At 30.5% G+C, this 10943-nt stretch overlaps 1 long non-coding RNA gene across 2 annotated transcripts; it reads right to left on the bottom strand.

The window, feature by feature from the left end:
- Positions 1 to 1331: 1331 nt before the first annotated feature.
- Positions 1332 to 4812, bottom strand: LOC108483395 (uncharacterized). Of its 2 annotated transcripts, XR_001871049.2 has the most exons (4): positions 4560 to 4812; positions 3554 to 4074; positions 2022 to 2078; positions 1332 to 1544 (listed from the first exon to the last, which is right to left on the bottom strand). It is a non-coding gene; the product is annotated as an uncharacterized LOC108483395 (long non-coding RNA). The 2 variants fall into 2 exon arrangements; XR_001871047.2 differs by having other exon boundaries at positions 1332 to 2078.
- Positions 4813 to 10943: the final 6131 nt, after the last annotated feature.

Here is a 10943-nt window from a genome sequence, read left to right as displayed (position 1 = left end):
GGAATTTTAGGAATGCAATTTTCTAACAATCTTAAGAAATATCTAGGTTTACCTAACATGGTGGGGAGAAGGAAAAATGCATCTTTCTAGAATATAAAGGGTAGGATCAAATCACGTATAGAAAGTTGGAGTACTAAAATGTTGTCACAAGGAGGTGAGGAGATCTTTATTAAATCTGTGCTTCAGGCTATCCCTACGTATGCAATGCCATGCTTCTTATTACCAAAGTTTTTTTGTAGGGAGATTGAGAGTATTTTGGTAAGATATTGGTGGCAAAAAAGAAAGGAAAGGAGGGGAATACAATGGTGCGCTTGAAGTAACTTGTGTCAATTAAAAGAAATTGGGGCATGGGTTTCATGATATGGATAAATTTAACACTGCTCTATTGGCCAAATAATGTAAGAGGCTTTTATCAAACCCAGATTCGTTGCTTGCTCGAGTTCTCAAAGCAAAGTATTTATCAAATTTTAATTTTCTTAATGTTCAATTAGGTAATAATCCTTCTGTAACACTCCTAACCCATATTCGTCACCAGAATAGGGTTACAAAGCATTATCATAAGAACTTAACTTAAAATCATCAAATTTTAAAACTCTTCATAAATCATAGCATAAATAATTCAAACACATGATTATTGTCCCTTATTCGAGCCCTAGAGGCCTTAGAAACACTTTAAAAACAATTCGGGACTAAATCAGAAACATTTAGAATTTTATAAAAAAAGATAGAAAATTTTACACTGCAGGGGTCACACGGCCGTGTCCCAACTCATGTCTGTACTCGTGTAACTCCCTGACTTGGGTCACACGACTAAGCCACACACCCGTGTGCCAAGCCATGTAACTTTCGAAATTGGCTCACATGCCCGTGTGTCAGGTTATGTGTTAAGCCGTGTAACTGCCTAACTTGTAACCTTTTAAAACCTACAAGGGACACATTGCCATGTTGCATGGTTGTGTGTCACACATGGTTGAGACACACGCCTATGTCTTTGGCCGTTTGAACAAGAAATAGGCCAATTTCAAGCCATTCCCTTCACCCTAATCAAGCATGATCCTATAAACCAATTACACATACATTCAAACCTTGAAAACATACCTTAAACATGTACAACAATGACTAAATCATTACACCATTTATCCATACAACCAACATGCTAAAGGCACCTCAATCGCAAATCATCAAATCAACCAAAACATAAACATATTTGGGCATAAATCAACCACACACAACTACCTATTTTCATATCAAGACATAGCACAATTGACCATATGTCAAACCACAACTCAATATACCAAATTGGTCATTCAAAACATAAATTCACTTGACCATTTCAACACAACCATCAACGTATTAAAAGGCCAAAAGTTTATCAACCATAATACCACATTTACAAGCCAAACATAATGACCATCTCATTAAACATAATTCATCTATACATGTCATTATAACCATGACTCAAAACATCAAAAGCTACCGATATAGTTGTTGGATAGTATGATAGGTCTTCGACGAACTTCCAAACTGATCAGTCTTCCGATAATCTATAAAACATAAAAATGAAAACGACGTAAGCTTATAATACTTAGTAAATTCGTAAATCATGAACAATACTTACCATTTCAATGCATAATCCTAAACATCGACATGAATCAATACAACACAAGCTTGACACAATCCTAAGCATCACCAACAATACAAATTAATGCTTAATCACATAACTTAGTCAAATTCATCACATGGTAAGATAAATCTCATAATCATAATACATATTAATTCATACTTTTCATAAAATGGCTATACATACTTTGATTACCAATACTTCATATATTTCTATAATTTCATAGTGTAAATCATTCGGAATCTTTATCGGTTCGTCCCTTTACATGCCCATTGAACCATTTAGAATAATATTAGATACACAAGAAGCTCACACAAAATGTGCTAATACATGGTCAAAATCGTTCCTTTCATTTTCCTTTACATAATCGCTCATATGAGCCATAAATGAGCCTGCTTACACAAGCTAACGGTCGGAATGTAGCTACACGATGCCGTTAACACAAGTTGATGAGTATCTGCAACAAATGCCAAAACTCAACTATTATAAGACGTTCAGAATGAGCACATGAAACATAATAACCCTAATGACATGTCATTTGTATCCTATATATTCCTAAGGTTCAAACGAGGCCCAATATTCGTCGTAACATCATTGGATTTTTCGTCAAAACATAATATGGTAAATAACAAAATAGCATTTAAATCAAATACATTAAAGTTATTTAAACTTATGAACTTACCTCAATCACAAAAACGATGAAATAAAACCGATTAGTCCGACACTTTATCTTTCCCTCGACTAAGTCCATACTTTTATCTTTCCCTCGACTAAGTCCATACGAGGCTTAACTTGATTTAAATAATCAAATTCAATCCATTCAATATTCATTCTATTCAATTCAATCCAAAAATTATACTTTTCAAACTTATGCTTTTGCCCCTATTATTTTAATTCCCTTACAATTTAGTCCTTAAGCCCGTAAATTTCAATTCATGCAATTTCATCCTCATACAAAGCTAGCCAAATTCCATATACACTCATGGCAACTCATACAATTCATTATTTCACAATTTCACCTTGTATTTTACACATTTTATAAATAAATTCCTAATTGACATTTTCAACAAAAATCACTTTATAAAAATTATTTATTAATCAACTAGGATTCATTTTCTTTCATAAGACATCAAAAACCACATGTATACATTCATGTATACATTCATAGAGAAACCCTAACCTTTTAAATTTTTTTCAAATTAATCCTTGAGCTAACTAGATTAAGTTACAATGACTTAAAAAGCATACAAATCATTAAAAAAGAGACAAAAATCACTTACATACAAGATAGAGATTGAACCAAATGCTTAGCGAACCAAACCAAGGTTTAAGATGATACAACCTTTTCTTACTTTAATTATGATATATTTATTTAATTACTTATTTAACCTTATTATTAACCTTTCAAAACACCTATTTAGATTCCATAAATGTAAACTCAATATAAAAATGGTCTAACTACCATTTAAATCCCTTAATCATTTAATTTCATAATCATTTGGTACCTTTAACTTATAAAATTCAAGTTTTACACTTTTTACTATTTAGTCCTTTTTACCAAATTAAACATGCAAACGATAAAATTTCGACCGTACTAATATTCTGTAGACATTAAAATAATAATAAAATAAATATTTTTAGATTTGTGGTCCGAAAACCATTTTTAATTTCACTAAAAATGGATTCACTGAAAATGGGTTGCTAGACCTTACACTTGGAAAAAGTTTATGGGTTACGAGAGGTGTTTTAAATATGGGAAACTGTTGGAGGGTGGGTTTGGGGGGAGAAGATATCTATTACCGATGATGCCTGAATACCAGGGAGTGTTAATTATAGGTTACTTTTCGATATTCATAGTATGCATAATTTGAAGGTGTCAGATTTAATTGATGCAAATCAAAGAACATGGAAAAGGGGACAGATACTTAATACCTTCTTGTCGGTGGACGCCCAAAGAATTCTTTATACCCCATTGGCGACTAAGGCCCAAGAGGATATGCTTGCGTGGGGTGGGGAAGCCGGGGAATCCTATGGAACCTAATGCTTTTGTTTTACAATTCGAAACTAGTGATTTCTAAAGAAAGCTATGGGGCCTTAACCTTACTGGGGAAATTAAAATTACAATTTAGAGGTGCTCTTGGAACTATCTACCTATTCTGGCTAATATGAAATACAAAAAAATTGATTAATACAGCTTGTTGTCCTCGTTGTGGATGGGCAGAAGAAAATATTGATCACCTCTTTCGAATGAGTGTTGTTTCAGTGGAGGTTTGGTCAGAGTTTATACTTTTGCATATTCTCAAATAATTTGGATCTGGCGTTCGATCAATGGCTTACTCGAGCTTTTGGGGTGAGCTGTACTCCGCAACGGTGTCTTCTTTGTTGTGCACTTTGGGTAATTTGGCGTGATAGAAATACCAGAGTCCATGAAAGAAAGATTGTACCTGAGAAAGCTATAGCCAGGTTGGTTGTCAGTTACATTTCTGAATTAAATGAGTCTGAGGCAGTAGAATGGAAGAAACCCATGGGAACTATCATCAAAATTAATTTCGACGGAGCTTATAACAGACAGAGGGATAGGTCGGCCTCATGTATTGTTGCGAGAGATGCTGAGAGGGAAGTACTGGTTTTAAAGTCAGAGAATCACGAGGGGGTTCCCTCAACTTTCGCTGCTGAAGCCATCGTTAGTCATCGAGCTGTGTGATTGGGGTTAGAGAACGGATGGTCGGAGGTAGCAGTCAATGGAGAAGAATTAACCATTATTCAAAAATATCAATCCCAATATCAAGATAAATCACATATAGGGGCTTACATTTAGAATATTCATCAGCTAAAAGGATGTTTCCAGGCAATCACTTTCAAACATGTTCCTAGATCGACTAATGGACTAGCCCATACTTTTGCAATAGAATCTTTGAAAAGGAGTGAGGAGTTTTACCTAGTGGGGAGTGTTCAGTCCTTTGCAAGAAGTCATTTTGTTGCGGAGAAGACGAGGGAAGCAGATTAAGGAAGGGCGAACTGTTTTGGAAGTCTTTTGGGAGGAAAGTTGTATTCTGTGTACTTTTGGGGAAGATAGAGGCTTTTTCTGAGAATGGAACCGTCTGGAAATGGAGAGTGATTGATTGTTGTTAGGATAAGCATCTAGAAGTTTTTTGATTGGGCAACGAAACGGTGGTGCACACTATTTAGTATTTCTTTATTTTTCTTTTCTGTTATTAGTTTTGGATAGGTTTTGGGCCCATATTTGGGTCGTTGGCTGTTTTGTGTTTGGCTACTGTTGGACTTGGTGTTTGTCATGTTCTTATTTTCCTTTATATAAAAAACCCAATTTGATTTACCTAAAAAAAAGTAATAAATATTAGGTAAAGTACAAGATTAATCACTCAATTATTTAGTTCGTTTTATTTTAATTACTCAATTATTAATTTTTCTATTTAATTACTTAATTTTTGAAATAAAATATTGTAATAACTTTTGCAATTAATTTAATAATGAAAGCCTAACGTGAGTTTTTTTATTAGCCTAATAACAAATTTAGCTCTCTAATATTATCATATTCTATTAATTTTATTCTAAATGTAAAAAATTAACAAATTTAACGCTCAATGTTTATAAAATTTTTATTTTATTTTAATTCAAAATATTATAAAACATTTTTATGTTAAATTTCTAAAATTTAAAATTTATATTTATTTTTTCTTGTCAACAGTAATAATTTTCTCATCAATCAAACATGAGAAAAACTTACAAATTAATAAACCCAAAACAATGGTTGGGTTGACGACTTTATTCTAACTCAAGCATTAACATGTCTTTATTACTTTATTCTTTGCTGCAGAGATAGTACTAATTTCAGAGTCTAGTATTAACATGTCTTTTTTATTTCTAACTCAAGCATTATGGAGATCTTTCAAATCAAGGCCATATATTTTATATTTTCAACTTCGTCTAATTGAATAAAAGAAAAAAGAAAATGGAAGATATTGTTGAAAGCAATGTTGTTTAAATCAGCTGACACTAGTTCGAAAATAGTAATTAAACCGTTTTTTATCGAGAACCATTTTAAACTATTATTGGACCATCAAGTGTGACCTGGTAAAAAATCGATTCAATCAGTTATAATGAGTTTTGGGCCAAATTTTATCAAGCCGAAAAAAAAAACAGCCATTACAAAATATCAACCAACGGAGCCATCAAAATAAAATAAAATAAAAACTAATCTGACAGAAACTAGAAACACCAAACAATTTCTAATGTGATTCCTTTGGCTTCTTCTTTGTTTGAATGATGAACAGATGAGAAGCGAAGAAACGAGTAGAAAAAAGAATCGAATGGTTTGAAAAAAATGAGTATGAGATTTGAAGTTTGAAAGGTTCGAGGAAAAAACACCTAATGGTGGAAAATGAACATTTAAATGGGAGATTTTGGAAAAGAGTTGTACAGCTAATAAATTTATTATTCCCGATAAAATAAATTTATTAGCATAATCGAAAAGTCACAAGAGCAAGTTGTACTGCATTTTTTTATAGATTAAAATATAAAGGAATAAAAGATTGAACGTTCCAAACTTCCCAGTTTCCACTTTAATATTTATAATTTTCTATTAATTTCATAATTTTATTTATTTAAATATTAAAACTTGTTGGATATGTGGTTGAACTGGTTGAATCAAAAATTGATAGTATGATCAGTTTAATCAACGAATTCAGTTTTTAAAACTTTTGGTCTGAAAGTCATTTTTGGTATAAATATTTTAAAATATTTTTATATTTACTTTTAAAATTTTTAATATTCAACATTTATTATTTTTAAAATATTTTAAATATATTTATAATTAGGACTAAATTTACAAATCTTCTTAACATTGTGAGCTAAATTTGTTGAATTTTTTAGATATAAGTTCAAATTGATAGAATGTGTAAATATTGAAGAGCTAAATTGGTTATTAGGCTAATAAAACAAAACTCATGTTAGACTCCTCTTTTAAATTTTTTATTGGCATGATAATAAATTTAGCCCTTCAATATTTACAAATTCTATCAATTTAGTCCTAATTCTAAAAATTCAACTAATTCTAAAAATTCAACAATTTTAGCCTTTAACTTTACACATTTTGTCAATTTAGTCTTGTTTCTTAAAATTCAAAATAGAAATAAAAAATAAAAAAAATTAATTTTTTAATTTTTTCAATAAAATAAATAAGAATTTATAAAATACATACAAAATTATAAATAAATGAATATTCATTTTTCTTGTTCTTTACATAAAATTTATTTATTAAAACAATACTATTATAAATAATATATATATATATATATATATATATATATATTTTAAAACCCACAAACAACACTTAAACCAAATCCAAACTTTTCTCTTTTTTTTTAAGATTATTTTAGAAATAATATTTTTTTTATACATTTGACATTTCTTCTTAGCCCTTGTCAAAATTTTCAAGCATTAGGCACCATCTTTAACCACAACAATTGGCATCAATAACCCTAACTTTGAACTCCCTAATTTCCACATCTTCCATCATCACGCCATCGAGCTAGGAATTGGTTGTGGAGTTTCTAGTATAGCCTTTAACCTATTAGGTATCCAAGACCTTATCCTCACCCATATATCCCCAATCATGCTCGCCTTCAAGCACAACCTTAAACGCAATAAACTCTTTTTGGGCAACAACCTAAAGATACCGATCATTACCCTTTTCGATCTTAGGCTGTAGTTTTTTACCTAATCTGAACATGATGGTATTTAATGTTGAAAAAAGAGAAGTTGAATCTACGTAGGTCTTCATCATGGTTTTTCCCCTTAAATTGATTTATTTATAATATTTTATTTTATTTTTTAAAATTATTATTTTAATAAATAAATTTCGTGTTAGAAAATGAAACAAAATATTCATTTATTTATAAATATTTTTATAATTTTTATGTATTTTATTAAAAAATAAATTTTAAATAATTTAAAATTTTAAGAATCATGACTAAAGTGACAGAATATGTAAAGTTGAGGGCTAAATTTGTTAATTTTTTATATTTAGGATCAATTGATAGTATATATAAATATTGGAGGGCTAAATTTGTTATAATGCCAATAAAAAGGGCAATCGTTAGTGATTTAATGGAGTGAGCTGTAACGACCCAAAATCCGTGGGCACCGGAAAAAGTGTATTATCGGGCCTCTGTCTTAGTGAAATAAGTTCCAAAATAATTATTAAAAATATTTATGAGCCTATGGTGTGTCTAATTAGGTTTTAATTAAGTAAATTTAGCTTAATTTAGAGTAATTAGCAAAAAGGATTAAATTGAATAAAGAGTGAAACTCTAATTATAGATTAAAAGAAAGTAAAAAGGGCTAAAATGGAAATTAAGCTATTTAACATAAGTTGAGGCGGCAAACATGTTAAAATCTAAGATATTTTAGATTTTAATTATGTAAATATATATAATTTAATTATTAATTACTCTTTATTTAAGTATATAGATATTTATTATTTATTATTATTATTCTATTAAATAATAATTTATATTATTAAATTATGATTATTATTATTAAAAATAAATTAAAATAAAGACAAATGTATGGTGATTAAATTATACAAGTGTAATGCATATATTTATATATTTGTAATATATTTATTTAATTACTTCTTATTTAAGTAAAAAAGATTTTATCATATTAAAATATTAAATTATATAAACCAAATAAAATAAGGACAATTGGATGGTGATGATAATAGGCAAGTGTAAAATATATGTGTGTCCAATTGTAATATATATATTTGTTATTAAATAAGATATTTATAATAATAATAATAATAATAATAATAATAATAATAATTATTATTATTATTATTATTATTATTATAAAGTTAATAAAATAAAAGAACAAAAGAAATGAAATAAAATAAAAAATAAAACAAAGTAAAAAAAAAGAAACAGAAGATATTTCGAAACAAAGCAGGAAAGAAAAAGGAAAGAAAGAAGAAATGGAAAATTAAGGTTTTAAAGCTTGAAGTTTAATTACTAATATCGAGCTTGAAGCATCGGCCTAAAAAAGAAAAGGAAAGATCGTCGAGGATTAAATCCGAAGAAAATTCTGGTTTGTATCACTATAACTCAAGCTTTATAATTAATATGTGTTTAATTTAATATGAATGTGTGGTAAGTATTTTAAGGTAAGTATTTAATGAACTGATAAAATTTGTGATTGAGTATTAAAATTGAGATTGATACTGAACTAAATTATGGGATATTGAATATTGTTTTGAATACCGAATTGAACTGTGAAATTACTGAATAATGTTACGTATATTGCATTGAACTGTAAAATTTCTAATGAAGTGAATTACTGTATTACAGTGAAAATTGATCAAAATAATAAATTATAATTAATATTGAATCGAAATAGAAATTATACTGAAAAATTATTTAAATACCAATTAACTAGTCGGGCTAGTCGGATATAGTTGGCATGCCATAGGATATAGAAGAGTACGGCTTTTTGCCAGCTTACTGATCAGGCACTTATGTGCAGACTACTGTTACTATTACCGTTATTGTTACCGATTCGACACTTTGTGTAGCACCCCGAACCCGAGACCGTCGCCGGAGTCGAACACGAGGTGTTAACAGACTTCAAACCACTTATTGAGAAATTCCAGACAAGCTGACAATCTGTGTACTAGTCGCTTCAAAAATCATAACTTGAGTTTTACAACTCGAAAATCAGTTTTGTAATTTTTTCCTGAAACTAGACTCATATTTCCATCTACATATTTTTTTCTAGAATTTTTGGTCGAGCCAATTAGTACAGTTTATTAGTTAAAGTCTCCCATGTTACAGGGGCCGACTACACTGACCTCCATGCGTTACAACTCGAATAACTCCCTGTGCAGGGTTCAATACTGATGTTTCTTGTTTCTATAGAAACTAGACTCAAAGAGGAATTTATACATATATGGTATGACTCCTAATTATCTCTGGTTAATTTATAATGAATTTTCAAAGTCGGAACAGGGAATCCAGAAATCGTTCTGGCCCTGTTTCACGAAAACACAAATATCTCTTAACATACAACTCATATGACCGTTTCGTTTCTTCCATATGAAAATAGATTCATCAAGGTTAATTTACATAATTTATTCACTATTTAATTCCATTCCTACTATTTTTAGTGATTTTTCACATCCACGTCACTGTTGCTGCCAGCATCTATTTCTAGGGTAGACTTTCTCTAACACATAGTTTCTATGATTCAACCACCCCTTTTTCATATATAGTCCAAAATATAATCATGATGACCCATTCTAATGGCTGGTCATTGCCAAACATTTCCATGCCTCTTAATGAGCATATACATACCAAATGATTATAACATTATTCTCAAAACATTTATAAGCCATTTTCGCATGGCTATTCAAAATTTTACATACCAAGTTCAAACAAAACATAATAGCCTATACATGCCGAAATGTTTTCTTAGACCATCTAAGAAGAAGATACCAAAAAGTCGCTAGTCGGTGTGATGACTTCGACGACGGTCCCGAGCACGCAAAATGGATCAAGAACCTAAATAAACAACAAATAAGCACACCAAATGAGTACATAACTCAGTAAGTCGTAAGCACTACTCTACCATCCAACAATAACAATCATAAGTGAATAAACAAATAATACAAAATCGATGTTTCCAACCATAACAAACTATGCTGGAATTTCTTAAATTTTTGGTTCGATCTCATGCCAAGTCCTTCAACCAAATCAAATGCCAAGTCAGCCCAATCGATTTGGATCCGTTTCCTCAAGTTGGAACAACGATGCACTAGATAATTTTATGCATACACCGCACAATCTCAATTTCGATATTTAGTTAGTAGCTCAATCACTTACCTCGTTCATGCACAATTTATTTCAACAACCGAATGTGGCACACATAGTGCTTATTATGTTCGCACACATAGTGCCATAGCAAATCGCACACATAGTGCCATAGTAAATCGCACACATAGTGCATTAATAAATTGCACACATAGTGCATTTGAGATAGCCTCATGCCTCAACCTCCCAATCGGCACACATAGTGCCACATAATCTTTGCACACATTGTGCCCTATGTCAATTCATCATGGTAAAGCAATTTACTAAATTCAAATTGTACATATGGTCATATTAATAAATAGGAGAATCACTCCGAATAATATCTATCCAAGGAGTTCTCACAACAAGTGCTTAAGGACTTACCTTGCGTTGAGTATAACGGTTCCGACCCGGCTACTCGATGTCCTTGGCTTTGCCCTTGCTTGTTTCTCCTT

The sequence above is a fragment of the Gossypium arboreum genome, chromosome 1 (genome assembly GCF_025698485.1).
Source record: "Gossypium arboreum isolate Shixiya-1 chromosome 1, ASM2569848v2, whole genome shotgun sequence".
In the NCBI taxonomy this organism is placed as follows: domain Eukaryota; kingdom Viridiplantae; phylum Streptophyta; class Magnoliopsida; order Malvales; family Malvaceae; genus Gossypium; species Gossypium arboreum.
Note: the sequence above shows the minus strand (reverse complement) of the source record. Positions and strands in the feature narration are given on the sequence as shown.